The sequence below is a fragment of the Anomalospiza imberbis genome, chromosome 12 (genome assembly GCF_031753505.1).
Source record: "Anomalospiza imberbis isolate Cuckoo-Finch-1a 21T00152 chromosome 12, ASM3175350v1, whole genome shotgun sequence".
Classification (NCBI taxonomy): domain Eukaryota; kingdom Metazoa; phylum Chordata; class Aves; order Passeriformes; family Viduidae; genus Anomalospiza; species Anomalospiza imberbis.
In genome coordinates, this window is record NC_089692.1 from 19,903,723 (window position 1) to 19,924,850 (window position 21,128).

Consider the following 21,128-nt stretch of genomic DNA (forward strand, 5'->3'; position numbering starts at 1 on the left):
ACAGCATAACCAGCATGGCAAGGCATGGCATGGTTGTCCATTTGCAGCCTGGCACAAACATGGAGTTCACCCCCCCTTGCTGCAGCCCCTTTGCCTGGGATCATCCATGGGATGAGGTTTTCCCACGCTCCTGCCCTGATCTGCAGCTGCAGCATTGCCCTGACCTTCTCAGCACTTGGGGTGACCCCCCTGTGCAGCTCATCCCTGCACCCCTGGCCAGGCCCCTCAGTGCCGGCGTTTGGGCTCCCCAAGAGCTGTCAGTGAGAGAGAAACAACTTGTTAGAAACCCGAAAGGCAGCTCTGGGCTGCAGGTGGGAGGGAGGAAACGTGTCCTAAAAATACAGCAGCGCCTGCACGGTCCCCGAAGGTGGCTGAGCAGATGGCGTGTCTCGGCGGCCACCTGGGCTCCTGCAGATGGTACCCGGGGCTCCCCGCTTTGTGCCCCCCGCCCAGGGCTCGGGGGGGCCAGGAAGGGATGGGAGGAAGGTACCAGGGTGTGGGGGTGCTGTGCTGTGCTGTGGGGGCAAAGCAGGGTGTCACCAGCAGGGTCTCTGCCCTCTGCGTGCAGCCCCGAGCCCCAGGGGACATCGAGCATGGTCTGGGTGCTGCAGGGAGATGAGGGGAATCCCCAGCACGGGGCTGATGTGCTGGGGAAAGGGCCACAAGCTACAAAGCACAGCCTGACCCTTCCAGGACTGTGTGTTTGGGGAGAGATGTCACAGCTGTCCCCAGCACAGCCCCAGCCCCACATCCTGCAGCCCCAGCTCCATTCTGCCCACCCTGGAGATGCCCGTGCCCCACCAGCACAGGCACAGCAGCCTGAGTGTGGACTGAAGGCTAGCAGAGGTTTTGGCAGGGTTTCCAGCTGTGTTTCAGGCTCTGGCTTCTTCCCCTTTTCTTTCTGGCCGGCCCAGGTGGGCACTGTGTCATCGCTCGGGGTTTTGCCAAGCTGCCCCTTGGCCAGGGCCAGGCTCGCCATGGGACACAGAGTGGCAACTTCTGGGCAGTGTCCCAGAGCAGCGAGTCAAAACAAGAGGGTTTCAGGGCCGGCCAGGAAAATCCCAGGCAGCTGCGGCCCCGTGTCCCCGTGTCACCCGGGCGGGAGGGTTTTCTCCGCCAGGAAACAGAGAGCACCTGCCCGGACAGCTGCAGGCACCGGGCTGCCGGGGAGTGCCCCAGCGTGGGGGAGACCCCCGAGCTCTGCCCCAGGGTGCAGGGAACCCCCGGGGTCCCGGGGTCTGGCCTGGCAGAGGGGGGAACCCCCGGGATCTGGAGTTCTGACTCAGCGAGGGAGGGGAACCCCCGGGGTCCCGGGGTCTGGCCTGGCAGAGGGGGGAACCCCCGGGATCTGGAGTTCTGACTCAGCGAGGGAGGGGAACCCCCGGGGTCCCGGGGTCTGGCTCGGCGAGGGGAAACATCTGAGGTCTCCTAACACGGAGAGGAACCGCTGGGGGTGGAGGGGCCCCCCTGGCACGGGGGAACCCCTGGGTCCGGGGTCTGCCCCGTCACAGGTGACCCCTCCTGCCCACGCTCCCCAGCCCGCCGGTGCTCCCGGCCGGTTTCTCTCTGAGTCAGAGCGGCTCTCGCTGCCGAGCAGGAACTTCCCCCTGCTCAAGGAGAAGCAGGACGGGCTCCCACCGCCCCCACACTCGCAGTGAGCTGGGGGAACGAGGTCAGAAAGCCCCGGGGGGCGGTCGAGGTGTTGCCACCTTCACACGTACCGGGGCTGTGCCAGCCCCGTGCTCGGCGGGACACGCCATGGCACGGCACGGCACGGCACAGGATGGCACGGCACGCTTCCCCAGTGCTGGAAATGCCCCGTGCTCATGTGCCCCACTACCTGCAGTGCCCCGCTGCCTTCCCCTCTCCATTTGAAAGCGACGGGTGGGGGAACAAGGGGGAAAAGGAAGCGGCAGCAACAACCGGTGAGCAAAACATCACCGGCAGCTGCCGGAGCCAAACCGAGATCATCACCTCCCAAAAGGGCCTGGGACAGGGGCACGGCCCAGCCTGGCCTTGGGATGGGGCTTAAATCTGCCTCCTCCAGCCCGGGGAAATGGGGATGCAGGAGCAAAAGCAGGAGCTGGGAGAGGGAAGGAGAGCGATGGCCAAGCCAGGGAGATGGGAGCTGCCGAGAGTTCACAGGGAACACAAAGACAAATTCTTTAAGGGAAAAAAAAAAAAGGGAAAAAAAAAAAGAAATCAAAGGGATGTGGAGAGGGAGATAAGAGGGAAGACAGAGCAGGGAGACGGAGGGAGCGGAGAGGACGCGGGCAGAGGGAGGCAGGCGGCGCGGGGAGGCGAAGCGGGAGCCGGGGGAGCTGTCTGGCGCGTCCCTATCGCCTCTCTCCATCGCGGGAGCCCAACCTCAAGTAGTTTTTCACTGAGATTGGAGTGATCAGGTAGGGCTGCCCTCGGCGGCAGCTGCGGGGCTGTGAATAAGCACCTGCTTATCTCTGCCCAGCGGCTGTGCGCGGCTGCAGATTGCGGGGGGACGGGAGCTGGCTGCCGGCTGCGATTTCCATATCAGCGCCCTGCAGCCGCCTGCGCCAAATAAACACAACAGCCCCACGGACAAAAGGTTAATTATCAATTTTCAGAAGGGGAGAGAGAGGGGAGGGGGATAGGGGAGAGCAGCGGCCGTCGGCAGCCGCGGGGACGGGCAGCCGGGGCCTGACGGGGTGCTGGGCTCTGTGCCCCTGGCACAGCGGCCCCGAGCATCCCCGAGCATCCCTGAGCATCCCCGGGGCTCTGCCGGCACCCACCAGACTCTGGGGAGGGGCGGGGATGGGATGGGATGGGATGGGATGGGATGGGATGGGATGGGATGGGATGGGATGGGATGGGATGGGGATGGGACAGAGATGAGAATGAGGACAGATATCGGTATGGGCCAGTGACAGGGATGAGATGGGGATGAGGACAGGGATAAAGATGGAGGTAGGGATGGGGACAGATACGGAGATGAGGACAGAGATGAGGAAGGGGACAGGGATGGGGCTGTACATGCACAGGAGTGGTGGGACTGGGGGGAAGACATAGGGGAAAGAGAAAGAACCCCTCCCAGTACTCTGTTTCTCCTCCTCCTCCTCCTCCTCCTCCTCCTCCTCCTCCCCTGGGCCTGCAAGGCCCTGCTGGCTCCACTTCCCACAGCCACATTTCTGTATTCAACAGCTTTCCCCTCTTATCAGAGCAACCACGAGCTCCCAGCTCGGCTGGGCCATGGGGCCCAGGGAGAGACAGGGAGGGAAGAGGTGCCCTGATGGCCCCAGCCCCGGGGGAGGAAGGACTGGGTGGTGGCATCACCCTGCTTCTAGCTTAGACCACGTGAAGGCATCAGGGATCCTCGGGCTGTTGATCACTGTGCTTGGGGTCAGGGCTTGTCCCTCTCTCCCGACACTCAGGAGTTGTTAAATATGGCAGAGGGTGCTGGGGTTTCCCTCGTGTCACCCACCCGGTCCCCCACGTTCACTCGGGGCTGCAGAACTGCTCTCCTGTTGCTGCCATATCTGCTCCGGGATGGTTTTCCCATCCTACACGTCCCACACTCAGCACACCCTGGCCAGGGAGCACTGCCCCGAGCGTGCCCATGATGCTCCCAGCTCCCACGAAGACACACAGAACCCAAAAGAGCCTCACAGGGCAGCAGCCACGTGGCCGGGAAGCCTCGAGCCCACACGGCACCAGATTTAGCCACAGACATGCTCCTAAAAATAGCCAGGAGCTGGGAGGCTGCAGAGCTGCATCTGCTGCCACAGGGAGCAGCCCAGAGCTCCAGCCCTCATCCCCCAGGGCTGGATGGAGCTGGGGTGAACAGAGCTGGGCTGCACAGGACTGACCCCGGCACAATTCGGCTTGAGGAGAGTTCGGAGCCACCAGCCTGGAAGGATCCAACCACCTCTGTGCCAGCCTGGTGCCAGGGACAGGAGGGCACCAGGATGGACACGAGATGCTCTTGGTGCTGGGATGGTCCTAATCCACAGGGGAATTAGATGTGCAGCTGTGGATAAGGATGATGAGAGTTGATAATGTTTAATATAACCTTCAAGGCAGGCAGGGCTCTGCAGCTCCCACCTGATGGCTGCCAGGAGATGGGTGTCCCTGGGGGGTTTGGGGGAGAAGCTGGGGACAGAGCCAGGACTCAGAAAGCTGTGGTGCCTGGCTCTGAGCTCTGGTGTGGCCCCAGCCTGCCCCTGATCCCAAGAGGTGCCTGACCTCCAGCTGATAAAACACGCTAAAAATACCAGGATAAATATGAGGGAATGCAGGCGGGATGTGAGCATCCCGGGCTGGAGCAGCCAGCCCCTCCTCAAGCCTTGCCCAACCCCCCCAGATAACCCCAGCCCAAAATACTAACCCAGGGCCCATCTGGTGTCCAACTGATGAGCACAGATGTGTTTGGGATTTCCGAGCCGGCTGGCAGCCGTTCAGACCTGTCGCAAGCTGCACCTGCTGCAGGATATTTTCCCTTCTGGATTTAATCCCCATCCCCCCAGCAGCCCCAGGCACCCCTCAGGGCTGGGCGGGCAGAAGGAGACCCCCCCTCAAGTGATGACCCTCCTGACCCGTGCCCATCCCTGCCATAAATATGGATGTAGGAATAGGAGAAGGAGGGAATTAAATGCCCAAGAGGGGCCCTGTGGTGCCCAAATCTCAGCCCCCCACCAAGGAAATGCTTGGGGGAGGGCTTGGTGCCACAGCCACCCTCCCACAGGACGGATTCCCCCACCTCTGGGTGTTTGGGGAAGGTCAAAGGATTTCTGGGAGCATCCCCAGCCACAGAGACCCGAGCCTTTCATTGCAGACACTGAGCCCAAGGGATGCTGCGGGGTTTGGAAACCATCCAGTGCATTTCGCAGCCCATTACCATTGCCCCCCAATTAACACACCGCTCTCACGTTTTAACAAGGCTCTCCCAGCTCAGATGTTGACCCCTGTGATGATCGTGGAGCCTGCGGAGGGAATAAACAGCAAATCCCCTTCTAAATGAAGGGCTCGCCGAGGGATTAGGAGCGAAGGGGTGGCCTGTCCACCCTCCCCCGTCCCCCCCGGGGCTGCCTGTGCAGATATTCCGGGCAGGAGAGGCCTCGTCTGTCCGTCTGGCCCGACTGAAGTGGTCCTGGGCGATAGGGAGTGATTAGGATTAGACACATCCAGGATGAGAGTTTTTTCACCAGATAGGGATGATAATGGGACCCACGGGGAGGATTAGGGTCCCGTCTCTCCAGGAGAGCAGCCATCTGTGTGTCCGTCTCCTGCCGCCTCTGCTGCCCCAGCGTGTCCAGCCGGGCTCTGGGAGGGCAGCACTGACCTGCTGCACCTTGGAGGCTGGACCTCCCACCCATCCCCACCAGGATCATGTGGCAACAAGGGCTCGTGGCCGTCTGGGGTAGCCCAAGTGCAGTCCTGCAATGGGCACAGCACCCAGCATCCCTGGTACCAGCATCCCTGCATCTGTGGTACCAGCATCCCTGCACATCCCTGGTACCAGCATCCCTGCATCTGTGGTACCAGCATCCCTGCACATCCCTGGTACCAGCATCCCTGCATCCCTGGTACCAGCATCCCTGCACATCCCTGGTACCAGCATCCCTGCATCCCTGGTACCAGCATCCCTGCACATCCCTGGTACCAGCATCCCTGTACATCCCTGGTACCAGCATCCCTGCATCCCTGGTACCACCATCCCTGCATCTGTGGTACCACCATCCCTGCATCCCTGGTACCAGCACCCCTGCATCCCTGGGATACCCAGCATCCCTGCATCCCTGGTACCACCATCCCTGCACATCCCTGGTACGAGCATCCCTGCATCCCTGGTATGAGCATCCCTGCATCCCTGGTACCAGCATCCTTGCACATCCCTGGTACCAGCATCCCTGCATCCCTGGTACCAGCATCCTTGCACATCCCTGGTACCAGCATCCCTGCATCCCTGGGAACTCAGTATCCCTTCACGTCCCCTGAGTGCAGGGCCACTCAGCATCCCTGCACATCCCTGTGTACCAGCATCCCTACATCCCTGGTACCACCATCCCCGCACATCCCTGGTACCAGCATCCCTGCACATCCCTGGGTACCAGCATCCCTGCATCCCTGGTACCAGCATCCCTACATCCCTGGTACCACCATCCCTGCACATCCCTGGGTGCCAGCATCCCTGCATCCCTGGGGAATTCAGGGGAATCCCCCTGACATGTCCTGGCTTGGGGCCACCTCCACACACCCGGGATGCTGCCGAGGGGACAGGGTGACACATCCCTGTGAGCACCCCTGGAGGCTTTGCCATCCCCTGGCCTCCCCATCCCTGGCGTGAGATGAACGCTGCCGGCCCGGCCTCCGCAGGGAGGGGAGTGGTGAGAACTGGCCCGTTCCCACCGCCGCCATCCCGCTCCCTCCCGGCAGCATTCCTCCCTGCTGAAGTCAGAGGCACCCGGCAGAACCCCCGGCTCCTGCCGAGCACAAACATTTCCTATTTGGGATGTTTGTCCCCGCATGTGCACGGCCAGAGGATCCCAGGGAAGGCTGGAGGATCCCAGGGAACACTGGAGGTTCCCAGGGAAAGCTGGAGGTTCCCAGGGAACACTGGAGGTTCCCAGGGAAGGCTGGAGGATCCCAGGGAACACTGGAGGTTCCCAGAGAAAGGCTGGAGGATCCCAGGGAAAGGCTGGAGGATCCCAGGGAACACTGGAGGTTCCCAGGGAAGGCTGGAGGATCCCAGGGATCTCTGGAGGTTCCCAGGAAACACTGGAGGTTCCCAGGGAACACTGGAGGATCCCAGGGAACACTGGAGGTTCCCAGGGAAGGCTGGAGGATCCCAGGGAAGGCTGGAGGTTCCCAGGGAAGGCTGAGGTTTCTGTGGCCGTGTAATTATGGAGAGAGAGAGAGAGAGAGAGAGAGAGAGTGGCATTTTGAAGTTTGGATAAAACCTTAATTGAAGTCTTGGCTGGTGTTAATTATATTAAAGGCAGAGTGAGCGATGGGCTTTTTATTAGTTAATGAGGATTTTCATTTTCTGGCAGAGAAGCCCTTTGATGTTTCCAGGACTAATGGCTGTTAAATTCAACTTATTCGCTTTGCCAGTGCTGGAGGGTGATGGGGAGTAGGGGCTGCTCCAGTCACGGTGCCCAAAGCCCTGGGAGCCACCAGCCACCCTGGATTCTCCCACCACGTCCCCACCAGGGTCATGTGGGAACAGGGGTTTGTGGCCATGCTGGGTGGGAGATGGGCTGTCCTGCACGTGAGCACGGCACCCAGCGGTCCTGTGTGTCCCTGTGGTGCTCAGGCATCCCCCTGCATCCCATGGATACTCAGAATGCCTGGACATCCCTGAGGCACCCAGCACCCCCAGGCTATCCCACGTCCCTCCAGCCTGTCCTGCTCTCCACATGGATTTTTCCAGACTATCTCCAAACCCGTGCCAGGCCGCCTCCCTCCTGCCACAATTAGCATTTATTACGATTATTTTGCATTCATTACCGGCGGAGCCAGCGTTCTACCCCGTCTGAAATCATGTGCAAATTCCCTGTGCATCACTTTTCCCACCCTTGCAGGGGAAGGGCTGCACAGTTTGAATATTCCAGGCTCGGGAGCGCTCGGTTCGGGTCCCGCGCCCCAGCCACGTGGCCAGGCGGCTGCTCCCCAGCTGGATGATTTGGAGCATTAATCAAGACCCAGAGTACTTTGCATTTCAAATGCTGGCAGGGAAGAGCCAGGCAGGAATCTGGGCTTTGGGAAATATTCAGGAAGAAAACGGGATTGGGTTTGCCCACAGGAGGTTCTGGGGTGGGAACTCGTGGCACTCCCGTGGGTCCTCCCCACATGGCAGAGCTCCAGGGAACCCAGCAGCTATTTAAGGAGTTTTTGGGGTGCCCAGTGGGGCAGGATGGGGGGTTGGTGGCAGTGGGCACAGGACCCTCTGCAGCAGCACTGACAGCAGTGGAGAGGCTGGGGGGCAGGGGGGTCCCCCGAGGCTGGGTCAGGAAGGGTTGCTTCCCCCCAGACCCCCAAACAGCAGCTCAGCCTCTCCTGGGGGGCCACTCTGTGTGTGGCTGCCGTGGGGCAGGAGGGGAGGGCGGGGGGCTCTCTCCTGGTAATTACCCCTCGTCCTTCCCAGCCAGACTCACAGAGGGAGCCGGGGGGGGGACACAGCTTAAGCTATCAATGGTCCTGCCTTGATGGGAATAAAATATGCACTGAAAGACATGAAAATGGAGTAAATAAAAGAGATAAAAATGGAACGATCAAGCCAGCAACTTCTCCTCCTCTGATTAAAAAGAGGGAGTGGGGGGGGGAAGAGGGGATGCGCTGAGCCCTTGAAGAGGCAGCTGCTGCCGCAGCCGAAGCCCTGATAAAGGGGCTGAGCAGCCTGTTTGGGAGAGATAAAGTGAAGTCCCAGCGTTTCCTGTCCTCAATCCAAGCCTTACCATCAATATTAATACAGCCTGACAAACTGGCGTTTAAGATAGAATAAATATAGACTGGTGCTGCTATTACCTAGACCTTATTAATCTGCTTGGAGGCATTTAAATGCCGTTAAAAATATGGAGTTTACTCGCTGGCACTTCAATAGCTTCACAATCCATCAGCGTTTTGTTTTCCACCCTCCTCCTCCCCTTCCCGAGGCGTTGGCTCTCGGTGCCCACTGACCTGTGCTGCTCTGGGCTGGGAGAGAGCAGCCAAGGGGGGAACTGAGGTGGGAGCTTGGCTGGAGGATGACGATGATGGGTGGGAGCTCAGCCCAGGGCATGGAGGCACAAACCCCTTGGAGATGGTGAGTGGAGCATCCCAAGACTGGAGGACCAGAACCCTCACGTCCAGGTGATGGAAGCTTCACCTGTGTGCTCCTCACTAGGAGGGACTCGGGGCTCCCAGGTGCGGCAGCCACAGAGCCCCGGGCAGGGGAGCAGCCCCCTGCAGCCCCAGCAGCCTGTGGGATGGACAGAATCCAGCACGTGCCTGGGAAGCTGCTCCTCACCCTGACTCCTCTGCTCCTGGCAGCGTGGATCTGGGCTGCCATATGCTGTGGCACCCATATGCTCCTTCCCTGCCAGCCCTGGGCCAGAGCCACTGCTTGGTCCCCAGCACTCTTCCCTGGGCCGTCTCCCGCCTCAGCATCCACAGGGTGGTAGGAGCAGCTCTGGATCCATGAGTGCCAGGTGCACGGCAGGGCCTCCACGGTATGGGGATGAATCCATGTGTGCCAGGGAGCATGGCAGGGGGGCCCTGGTGTGGGGCAGGACCCAGGGGTGCCAGGCACATGGCAGGGACATCCCTGTACGTGGCAGGACCTGTGGGTACCAGGTGCATGGCAGTGAAACTGCAGTATGGGAATGGATCCATGGGTGCCAGAGGCACATCAGGGTGTGTGGCAGGACCCCAGGGTGACAGGGGCACAGCAGGGTGTGGGGCAGGGTTAATGGGTGCCAGGGACATAGAAGGGTGTGGGGCAGGGTTAATGGGTGCCAGGGACATAGAAGGGTGTGGGGCAGGGTTAATGGGTGCCAGGGATACAGCAGGGTGTGGGGCAGGGTTAATGGGTGCCAGGGACACAGCAGGGTGTGGGGCAGGGTTAATGGGTGCCAGGGACACAGCAGGGTGTGGGGCAGGGTTAATGGGTGCCAGGGACACAGCAGGGTGTGGGGCAGGGTTAATGGGTGCTAGGCACATGGCATGGTGTGTGGCAGGACCCCGAAGTGCCAGGGGCATGTCAGGGTGTGGGGCAGGGTTAATGGGTGCCAGGCACAGGGCAGGGTGTGGGGCAGGGTTAATGGGTGCCAGGGACACAGCAGGGTGTGGGGCAGGGTTAATGGGTGCCAGGGGCATAGCAGGGTGTGGGGCAGGGTTAATGGGTGCTAGGCACATGGCAGAGTGTGAGGCAGGACCCCGGGGTACTGGGCACACAGCAGGGTGTGGGGCAGGACCCCGGGGTGCCAGGCACACGGCAGGGTGTGGGGCAGGACCCCGGGGTGCCAGGCACACGGCAAGGTGTGGGGCAGAGTTAATGGGTGCCAGACACACGGCAGGGTGTGGGGCAGGACCCCGGGGTGCCAGGCACACGGCAGGGCGTGGGGCAGGACCCCGGGGTGCCAGGCACACGGCAGGGTGTGGGGCAGGGTTAATGGGTGCCAGGCACACGGCAGGGTGTGGGGCAGGACCCCGGGGTGCCAGGCACACGGCAGGGTGTGGGGCAGGGTTAATGGGTGCCAGGCACAGGGCAGGGTGTGGGGCAGGACCCCGGGGTGCCAGGCACAGGGCAAGGTGTGGGGCAGGGTTAATGGGTGCCAGGCACACGGCAGGGTGTGGGGCAGGACCCCGGGGTGCCAGGCACACGGCAGGGTGTGGGGCAGGGTTAATGGGTGCCAGGCACACGGCAGGGTGTGGGGCAGGGTTAATGGGTGCCAGGCACACGGCAGGGTGTGGGGCAGGACCCCGGGGTGCCAGGCACACGGCAGGGTGTGGGGCAGGACCCCGGGGTGCCAGGCACACGGCAGGGCCAGCACCCCGGGGGCGTGCGGGGCAGCGGCGGTGCGGGCGGCGGGAGCGGCGCTCGTTATTCGTGTATTATTCATCGGCAGCTTCTGTCGCCTGCCATCTGCTCCGGCTGCGCGCCGGGCGGGCGGCAGCAGCCTAACGGGGCTGCGCGGCCCCGCTCCTGCTGTCACACCTGGGCTGCCACCGGGGCCGGCCCCGCGCGGGGGTGGCGCCCCGGGCAGCCGGGCAGGGCGCGGGAGGTCCCCGCTGCCTCCCGCGGGGATGCTCCCCGGGCTGGGTGCCTCGAGGGAAATGGGAAAAGCGATGGCACGCCCCGGGTCGTGCCATGGGTGCCCTGGGTTGTGGCACAGCCGGGCCCGGGCAGGATCGGGCCCTTCCCGATCCAGAGGCAGCTCTGAGCTGCTGCCCAGGTCTGGGGCTGGGCCGGCAATCCGCGCCCAGGGCAGGACGTTCCTCCTTGGAGCACGGCAGCCGAGCTCATCCTGTATCCAAGCAACGCCTTCATCCCCTCACCTTTTAATTAAAACACTTGATGAACTTTCTAATGAGAGCGTGGCAGCCCCGTGGGCTCTGCGGAGGTGCTGCCTGTGCCGGAGGTGAGGTCCCAGCTCGGGGGATGGGCTTTGTCCCACTGCCCCATTTCTGCCCCTCCCCTGCATCCCCCGAGCACCAGCCAAGCCAGGAGCTTGCTGCTCTGCAGTGATAATTGCCAGGTTTAATTACTTGGCAGCCAAATGACCTTTTGCATCCTCCAGTGAGGCCATGAAACGTCTCCCTGAGTGGGAGCAGCCGTGCAGTGGGAATGTGACAGGGCTGACACGCCACCAGCACCACCCCAGCAGGGTGATGGGGACAAGGCCAAGGTGACAACAGGACCAGGTGTCCAGGGGCAGAACCCTTCAGTGTCCAAGGGGAGAGCTGGGAGCTGCTACCCATGGCCTGGGAGGGAGCGTCCCTGGGGCAGAACCATCCTGGGAGCCACATCCTGGCACAGGGTGCAGCTCCCTGGACATGGAGGGTCTCTGCTGCCCCTTTGCTCTCCCAAGCTGCCTCTGGAGCAGCCTCATCTCTTCTCCTTCCTTCCCTTTTCTCCTGGAAATAAAGGCCCCATGGCTCAGCAGAGGTTGATGCCAGCCCACAGGCCGGGCACAGCCCCTGCCTGCCCCTCGCTCCGTGTGCTCTGCCAGCCTTGGCCTCACCCTCCCACGGAAAGGAGCCCTTCTCCTGGTGATAATTACGGAAAAGTTCAGTGCTGAGAGAGGCGGGGGGAGGGATGTATTAAAATGCATGCGCACAGCTTGGGCCTCGCAGCAGATGTTGGCATAATTAGAGAGGAAAAAATTATGAAATTAATTTGTGGTTCAATGTAAATTTTGGCGTTGGGGGGAAAGCTGGCGCGTGCTCCCTGGCTGCCACCGGGACCTGCCAGGGGTCTGGGGGAGCTCCGAGCCTGGCAAGGGGCACGAGGGATGGGAAATGCCTGCCCTCAGTGAGGAGGGGCTTTGGCACTGCTGCATCCCAGCTCTGTCACAATGCAGAGGTGGGGAACAGCCTGGCGAGGTGGTGACCAGCCCGAGGAGATGGATCATGCCCAGGGAGATGGATCACCAGCCCAGGGAGAGGGACCACCAGCCCAGGAAGCTGGGCCACCACCCTGGGGAGATGAACTGCCAGTCCCTCCAAACGAGTGTGCAAAGAGAGGAGGGTTGGGGAGGTAAAATAAAAAGCGGGGTCAAGCAGTGGCCGTGGTTTGGAGTTTCTGTTGACGCCCACAGATATATGTTTGTTAATACACTCAGTGTCACAAACAGCCTGGGGACCCTTCCCTTTCGGGGGAACACGGCTGGGATTGTCCTTGAGGGGGACACACCTTGAGGTGTGTGAGGACCAGCCTCGTACACAGCAGTGACAATGCCAGACCACGCTGGAGCCAGACAAAGCTTTGCTTTCCCTACTCGGCTTTTCCCACCCCCTTTTCCTTCGGGAGATGAAGAGGAATTAGTATCTGTCACCTCCCCCTGGCCCCCCAGCCCCCCTGCCCTGGGGAGGAGGTGCAGGCTCAGCTTTAAGCACCCACTGATGGGCACATCCTCCAGCCGTGGCTCTGCACCGCTGTGCCAGGGCTGGCTCTGCCATTCCTGGCGGGTGATGGATGTCCCGTGTCAGGTGGGCACAGCCTGCCACCACCACCTGGGAAAGCGGGGTCAGCCCCAGGGTCCACGCCTGTGCTTGGCCAGGCAGAGTGGGGAGAGGGGGGCTTTGTGCAGGACCTTGCATCCCCACCTCTTGCAGGTGATGTTTATTCGGGGGGGCCCTGAATTTGTGCTGCTGAAGGAGAGGAGGAGCTGCAGGAGGCAGGTGGGGATGGGTCAAACCTGAGGTCAAGGAAGATGTGCCTAACTCAGAGCCTCCAAAACTCAATGTGCCCCCAAAACATTCCCCCAAACCATGGGAGAGCTCCCGGCATGGCCCTGAGCACCCCTAGAAATTCTGGGGCTTTCAAGCCCCTGCTCTTCCCAGCTCCCTGGTGCCAGTTCCCCGGGGCACGAGCAGCCCCACGGGTGCCAGGCCCTGGCTGTCCCTTCCCTCGTGCTCTGCAGCAGCTTGGCCAGGGCTGGCCCTGCAGCCTGGGAGTCATTCCCACATCGCAGTTAATCTGTGGGATAAGAGGAGGAGCATCCCTAGGACAGGTGTGGTGGGGTGAGAGGAGAGGGGCTCTCCGTGCCCCCCACACCGCCAGCCGGGCAGCATTGGGATGCTCTGGGCGTCACTTATGGGGAGAAGTGAGATGGGGAGAGCCCAGCAGAGACCCCTGGACCCCTCACCCCCCTCCCGCGGCGCTGAGCAGAGCGGGTGCGCCAGCCAGGCACGGGCACCGCGGGCACGGGCTGGTCCTGGTGCCCGTGTGCTCCTGGTGTGATTCCATCTGGCTCCATCTGCTCCCGGCCGGGCTCGGCGGGACCGAATGTGGGTCGAGGCGAGCGCGGGTGACACACGGCGGAGCGGCCGGGCAGCAGCTGATCCCCCCGGGCTGTGCGGGCTGCGCCGGCCGGGATTACCCAGCTGCTGCCGAGCTGGCACGGGCACCGTCTCCTCCGAAAGGTTCCCTTCCAGGGGATTACGGATAATGCATCTGGAGCAGCACTCGCTCATCCAGGTTTGTGATTTATCTGAAAATCAAATTCCAGTAATCTCGCCTGCCATCTGGCCCCCGCGGACACGCGGCTGCCCCGGCGGGCGGGGGGCGGCGGGAGGCTCGGGGCGGGGGGCTCCGGGTCCCCCCCGAGCATCCCCCGCGGCAAGGACAGAGCGGCTGAGGCTCCCGGGGCTGCTGTGAGGCCGCCTGGGAAGGAGCTGCCCCAGGAAGCATTTTTGGGAGGGCGCGGAGTGCCAGGATGCGGGCAGGGCCTGGAGAACTCAGCTCCTCGCAGGGACGTCCCCGTGTCCCCACGCATCCCTGGATGCCACCATGAGGGCAGAGCTCAGACCCGTGCAGGGATATTCCTGTGTCCGCACACATCCCTGGGATGCGGGCAGCGCCCGGAGAGAGCTCAGCTCCTTGCAGGAACACGGGCAGGAGGAGGGGACGGGGAGGAGGGGATGGGGAGGAGGTGACGACCCCGGCCCTGCCCAGGGGACATCCTGGCAGCAGGGACGTCCCGTGGCCCAGCAGGGAAGGCAGAAGAGAGCAGGATCCATCCTCTCCCCCGGCAGGAGTGGCCCAGAGGGGAGCCGGAGCCCCCAGCATTCCCCTCCCTGCCCCTCATTCCCAGCTCATTAAGGCTCTCCCATTATTCTGACATTTTGTGCGCGTCACGTAGCGGGAAGAAGTAATTTACTTAGAAGAAATTAAAAGTTCATTTTAATTGAGCGCACACTGCAGTATGCAAATGCGGGCGCATTATGTACACTGATGCGGAGACAAAGGCTGTAATCAACTGTTAACCCTTTCCGAGCCAGCCCCGCGCTCCTCCGCAGCGCCGGCACCGCTCCGGCCACTCCGGAGACCCCTCACCCACGTTTGGGATGTGCCCCCTGCCCTCAGTCCCGCGCTCCCGGAGCAGGGGGCAGGATAAACCCCTGGGCACGGCTCCGTGCGGCTGGGATGCGGGAGTCAGGCAGGGATGCCGAGCATGGAGGTGTCCCCAAATCGCTGTGACGCGCAGGGATGGCTACGAGCACGCGAGACAGGGTGGATGATGGGGCAGGGGGTCTCCAGGGGTGAGGAAGGCATTTCGGGGAGCTGGGATGGAGGTGCCAAGGGGATATGTCTGGGGGTGCATGTCCAAAGGCCAAAACAGGGCTCATTGCAGCTGCAACCACCCTCACATCCAAATACCTGGATAGTGATAGCTGGATGTGAGGGTGGTCCAGCTGCGACGAGCCCGTGATATTCCCAACATCCTGTTGCTATTTTTTTAATGTTTTCTTTACTACCTGTCAGACCTGAGATTTTTTTAATGGCAGTGCAAATGGAACTGGCTCACAGATGCGAGATGACAGCCCGCTGCAGGAGACAGACAAATTACCTCCAACCTCGGCTCAAGACGCCCACAGACTCCCAAACAAAGGGAGATGGTGTTTGGGGGGCTGTCATGAGCTGTCAGTGCTCAGCCAGGCTGCCCACCCTGCTCCTTGGGTGCTCTTTGTGTGCAGCATCTGTGGGGACCCTGTGAGCATGGGACACTCCTGCTGCAAAGGGTTTTGGGGAAGGCACACGCTCATCCAACACCTCATGATGGGTGGATGATACTAAAAATCAGAGAGCCGCGAGGTAAAATGTGTCCCTCTGAAGGGGACACACCGGGGGTGACAGAGTGCACCCAGCCACTCTTTGCAGGAGGGATGACACTGTTGGGAATCCCTTCTCCTGGCTTTGCCAAGGATGGCAGGGACGGATCTGGGATGGGACCCTGCCACCCTGAGGGGGTGACAATGGGTGGCTTTTCAGCCTGGAACCACGCAGGGAGGAGGGCTAGGGGACACGTTGGAGCTGCCACCTCCACCTCAGCCGCCTTTCATCTGCCCTGTGCTCCCAGGAGCCGCAACCCCAGCGCTCCCAGAGAGCTCCCGAGGGCAGCCCGGGTGGTCGGCAGGATTTAATTGCTGTGTGTAACCTTTGCAGCCCGTCCCACGTGCCGGCTGGGCGCCGGCTCCGCAGCTCCAGATGGCACCCGGGAAAGAGTTAAGTCCGCTGTGATCAACAGCAAGAAGCAAGTGGTAAACAGTTTTTCTCTCCCTCTGCTAAATTAATATGCAAATTCCCCCCCTTCTCTCCCCCCCCCTTGCTTCGAAATTAGCGAGGTAGAATGCTTGGGCTAATTATGCATTCAAACGAGCAGGCTTCGTTAATGTGGCACTAAGAGGAGCCTGAAAATGATTGTGAGACGATGAAATTGAAATTGGAGCACGGCACTTCTAATGCATCTGGAGTCACTCTTGCGTGCCCCGGCAGATGTAACCTGGCAGTGACCGGCAGCTCCTGCCTGCGCCCGGGCACCCGCAGCACCCAGCACCCCCAGAACCTCCTCCAGCTCCCCCATCCCAATCCAAAACCAGCCCTTTACAAGATTTCCCAGCCCAGTTCCTTGGGGATAGAAGGGCGGGATGGCCCTGTGCACCCAGAGCTCCTGGTGTGGGGTGGGGATCAGGCAGACAGCCCGGAGCATCCCCAGGACACGGAGAAGGGTTGGGATTAGGACTGGTGGTGCTCCAGGTGAGCAAAGCAGGTCCTGGCACAGCTTTGTGTCCATGCAGGTCCCCTGGGTGATGCTCCCATGGTTTGGAGCAGGGTGGGGAGCACGTTCGCCCTTCCCAGGCAGAATCCTGGCCCCCAAGGCAGCCAGCAGGGCCTGGGCATGTTTGGTAAAGCTCCACTTGTGCTTGCATGGATAAACCTCTGGGTGAATGAACCTTCTTCACTCCTGGGGATGCTGAATCCTGGTGGCTGCAGGAGGGTCACAGGGGAAATCCCATTCCCATTGCCACATCCCAGCGGATTTGGTGCTCAGCAGTTGTTGGCACATCCCAGCAAGGACCAGGCTGGTGGCACATCCACATCCGTCACATCACGTGAGCCACAGCCCCAGGATTGTCCCACAACAGGGAGGGGTGGCACAGTGACATCCAGGGCCAGGCTGGGGCGGCTCCTATGGGCCTGAGACCTGCAGAGGAGAAGCAGGAGAAAAAGTTGAGGGCGACAAGACAAATAGGGAGATGTTTTATTTTTGGGGTTGTGTTAGGCTGAGGATGAGCAGCGACCAGCTGCAATGGGCACAGGGGATGATGAGGGATTCACGGGAATACTGGCTCAGGATGACACCAGTGCCAGTCTCCGCTGGGATAACTGCTCCTTGCCATCTGCACAGCCTTGGATGCAGCCACCCAAGGGCTAGACCCAACTTCCCATGAGACACAGCAGCACTGTGGGACCAGCAGAGAAGGATGTCGGTTTTAAATATTCATCAGAGGTGTGGAATTTACTGGAAGCGTCCATTAAGAGCTAATGCCCCATCCACAGCGTGCTCCCGCAGCAGCCAGGGCCGTGCAGAGGTGGGCGGAAGGCGGCGGGGGAGGGAGGTGGATGCTCCGGAGGAGGCTGCAGAGCCATAAAGCAGATGCACTGCGCGGAATCAATGAGGAGCTCCAGACTTCAGGCACTCAACCACCGGGAATGAAAAGAAGGAGTAAACAGACAAGGAGATGAATAACATCCCGGAAAGGAGGGGAAGGAATGGGGTAGCAGCAGGGATACACATCCTGGAGGAGATGATCGCTTGGAGCAGGGTGGGATGGAATGGCATGGTTTGGTCAGGAGGGATACAGATCCTGGAGGAGATGATCCCCGGGAGCAGGGTGGGATGGAATGGCATGGATTGGTCCAGGGGGATACAGATCCTGGAGGAGATGATCCCTGGGAGCAGGGTGGGATGGAGTGCCATGGTTTGGTCCAGGGGGATGCAGAGCTCCAGGAGTGATGTCGAGCATCCCAGAGGGATGCCGAGCAGTCCTGAGGACACACACCTTGGCAGCGGAGGCTGCTGGGCTCACAGTGAGCTGTGGTGTGCCCAGGCAGGGCCAGAGCCAGGGCATCCCCCGGGCATCCCCCGGGCATCCCATGGGCACCGGGACCCGCCGCACCGGCCGCGCTCGGCAGTGTGCCCCGGGCTTGGGGCTGGCACACGGAGGGGGTTGTTTTCCTCATCTCTCCGGTAATTTTTCCCTCTGACTATGATGCATAGCGGTGCTAATTCGGCACGTTGCCATTAATTCCAGCACAGCTGCCGCTCTCTCCCTCAAGGCATTTCGCTAATACTCGGCTTCAGAGCCTCTCAGCAAATTAACATCATTTGTTCTGCAGAACATGTTTTATTTCTACACTACATGCATAGCTTATTACTCCTCCAGAAACTCGGGGTGTGCAGGAGGCAGCGCCATGGGCACGGCCCTCCAGAGCCAGCCCTGCTCCCCAGCTCGCTGTGCCCATCCCTGGATGGGCACAGGGACACAGCCCAGTCCCTTGTGCCACCTCACACTGACCCGAGCTGCAGCTGCAGGGATTTTCTCCCAGTGCCAGGATGCTGTGGTGCTCTTGGAGCACCCAGGGCTGGTGATGTGAGGGGGGATGGTGGCAGTGTGCTGGATCAGTCACTGGCTGGCATCTCCTTCATCTCCCTGGCATGATGCCACCTCCCAGTGCTCCTACATTTAGGAACAGAGGTGACAAGATGTCCCAGGATATCCAGGCCGGGCTGGGGCTTGCTGGGTGTGACACTGAAGGGAACCAGGAGCCCCCAGCACCAGTGGAACAGCTCAGACCCTCTGGCAGCACCTCTGGGATGGAGGAGAGCACCTCCCACGTGGCCCTTGGTGCTGAGCCCCTGGAGATCCTGGGGCTGTCGGTGGGGGAGTGAGCTGGGCAGAGTGTCGCCAGCCACGCAGGGTGTCACCAGCCGTCGAGGTGTCACTAGCCACGCAGGGTGTCACCAGCCGTCAAGGTGTCACTAGCCACGCAGGGTGTCACCAGCCGTCGAGGTGTCACCAGCCACACAGGGTGTCACCAGCCGTCAAGGTGTCACTAGCCACACAGGGTGTCACCAGCCAGGCACGGGGTCCTGCCACCACCCACCAACCCACAGCTCCTGCCAGTGATAGTTTCAGGTCTTTCGCTTTGATTAAGGTTATTTAAGCTTTTTACCAAAACATAAAACCTGATTGTTTGCATAAACAACCTAATTGGATTACAGTGCACAGCATCGCTAATGCCGCGGGCTGGCTGGGAGCCGGCGGGAGCGGGGAGCACCGGGAGCACCGGGAGCACCGGGAGCATCGGGAGCCGGGATGGGCAGGGGATGGGTGAGACCCCTCCGTGCCCCACGCCGGGGTCCGCATCCACCTGCCCCCTTCCCCCAGCCACGGAGTCCCCAGCCGTGGCTCTGGCTGTGCCCTTGGTGTTGCCTCACCTGCAGGGCGAGAGGGGACAAAGCCCCCGCTCCAGCACCGCTGGTGGGAGGAGGAAGAGGAAGGTGGAGGTGCCGAGCGGGAAGCAGGGGGCCGGGAGGGAGCTTTGCAGGAATGCTGCCTGCGCAGCGTTTCCATGGCTGGGAGCTGCAGAAGGCTTTCATGGCAAGAGGCGGAGAGGCTCCATGAATATTTCATTAGGAAAGCAATGTGGTGTGCTGCAGAGAACATCTGGCTGGAGTCCCTGGAGACCCCTGCCTTGTGCAGGAAGCAGGAACTGTGAAATACGGAGGAAAACGAGGGAGAGGGGGAGATGGGGGGATCATCCCGTGACACGGGGAGCATTCCTGCCCTCTTGGCCCCGCACTGAGCAGCGCGGGGCGGGCGTGGGGCTCTGTCCTCTGGGGAATGACAGGAGCTGGAAAGGCTGTGGTGGTGCCATCCAGGTGGAGAATCCTTCCCTGGACATTTTGGGGACCAGGCTGCAGCGGGCTGCTACGTTTCATCCCGATATCCAGGAATGGGCAGAGCTGCTCCTCCAGCTCAGAGCTGAGTGGCCAGGTGATCAGCCCAGCATCGGGATGGGATGGGATGGGATGGGATGGGATGGGATGGGATGGGATGGGATGGGACATCTCTTGACACAGCACTCCCAGGGAGAAGCTGATGCCCTCAAAGCTAGATGCTGGGATCCCTGCCAGGCTCCTGCAGGTGATGGACGCTGAGGGAGGTTTGTCCAGCTGGGACTGGAGCAGAGTGGACATCCCCAGGCACAGGGGTGCTGGTGGGCACAGCCAGGGTGCAGAGCAGCAGGAATCGGGGTGTTGCGAGATTTGGGATTGCCAGCATCCCTGTTTCCCTTCAGTGCCAGCTCCTTCCCCGGGCACAGGCCAGGTTTGGTGCTTGGGGACCCTTCTGCAGCCACTTTGCACAATGCCAGTGGAGCGGTGATGCCACGCTGTTCCTGCCTTGGGAATGGCTCCAACACTGCTCCTGCACTCCGGGCAGGCAGGAGGGCAAACAGCAGCACCAGCTCTCTGCCCTGCACCCTCAAGCCCCTCCCCAGGTCTACCCACCCCCTCTCACACCCCCAGCCCCACACAAACACCCACTCACACCCCATCTCCTTCACCCAGCGCCCCATGGCCACGACCCCGGCATCGTGCGAGTCACGGCCGTGGGACCACGAGCTCCCTGGTGTCCTGCAGTCCTGCCCTTCCCTCCTCCTCCTCCCCAGCATGGTGATGGACGTGGGGGCTCTCTGCCCACCCTCCCTCTCTCCTCCTCACCCAGCCACCAGGCTGTGCTCCGGGGCAGCCCCGGGCTGGGAGCAGGGCGCGTTTCCCACGTGCCAGCGCTGCTGGCGGCAGGACTTTGGCTCACACCTCCCTTCCCGCAGCCCCGCCGGCCCCGGCCCCTCCGCGCCGGCAGACAAAGCCCAACCACACAAAGCCACAACCTCGCTCGCCGGCCCCGCGTGCGGCAAAGCCTCTGTGCAGCCCCAAGGCGAGCCTGGCCGGCACCTGGAGCCTGTGACTGCCCGTGCCAGGCAGCGCTGAAGGCAGGGAAGGGCTGTGGGACAGGCCAGGCAGGAGATGGCGGGACAGGCCAGGCGGGAGATGGAGCGTTGGGCAGGGAGGCCGCGGGCAGCCTGCGCGGAGCGGAGCCGGCCAGGACGCGGAGCCTGGCACAGACACATGCACGCACACGCACACCCTGCGCAACGAAGGCAAATACCTCTGTCCTCTCCGGCTCCTGCGGCTGCCGCCCGTCCTGCCTCGGCCACGGCGTGCCTCCTCCACGCTGCCCGTCCTCCATGTGCCCACGCCGGGACGCGCTGCCAGACCCTCCTCTCCGCCGCCGGTGGGTTTTGGCCCCCGCTGCCTGCTGGCGTTTTGGCAGCCTCGCCGCTCCAGCGATGGCATGTGTCCATTTTTTTTTTTTTTTTTTTTCCTCTCTCCCTTTCACAATCCGTCCTCCCCAGCCTTCTCTGCCGGTGCCTCCGGAGCCGCCTGCGGTGCCAGCTCGCAGGGAAATTGGCAGCGAGCACGGCACAGGGATCCTCCCGCAGCTGACGGAGCCCTGCCAGGCGCAGGCAGCCCTTCTGCCAGCCACCAGCCTTGGCACGGGGGGCCGGGGGGCCGTGGGGGGCTGCCGAGGCTTGGCAGCCCTTC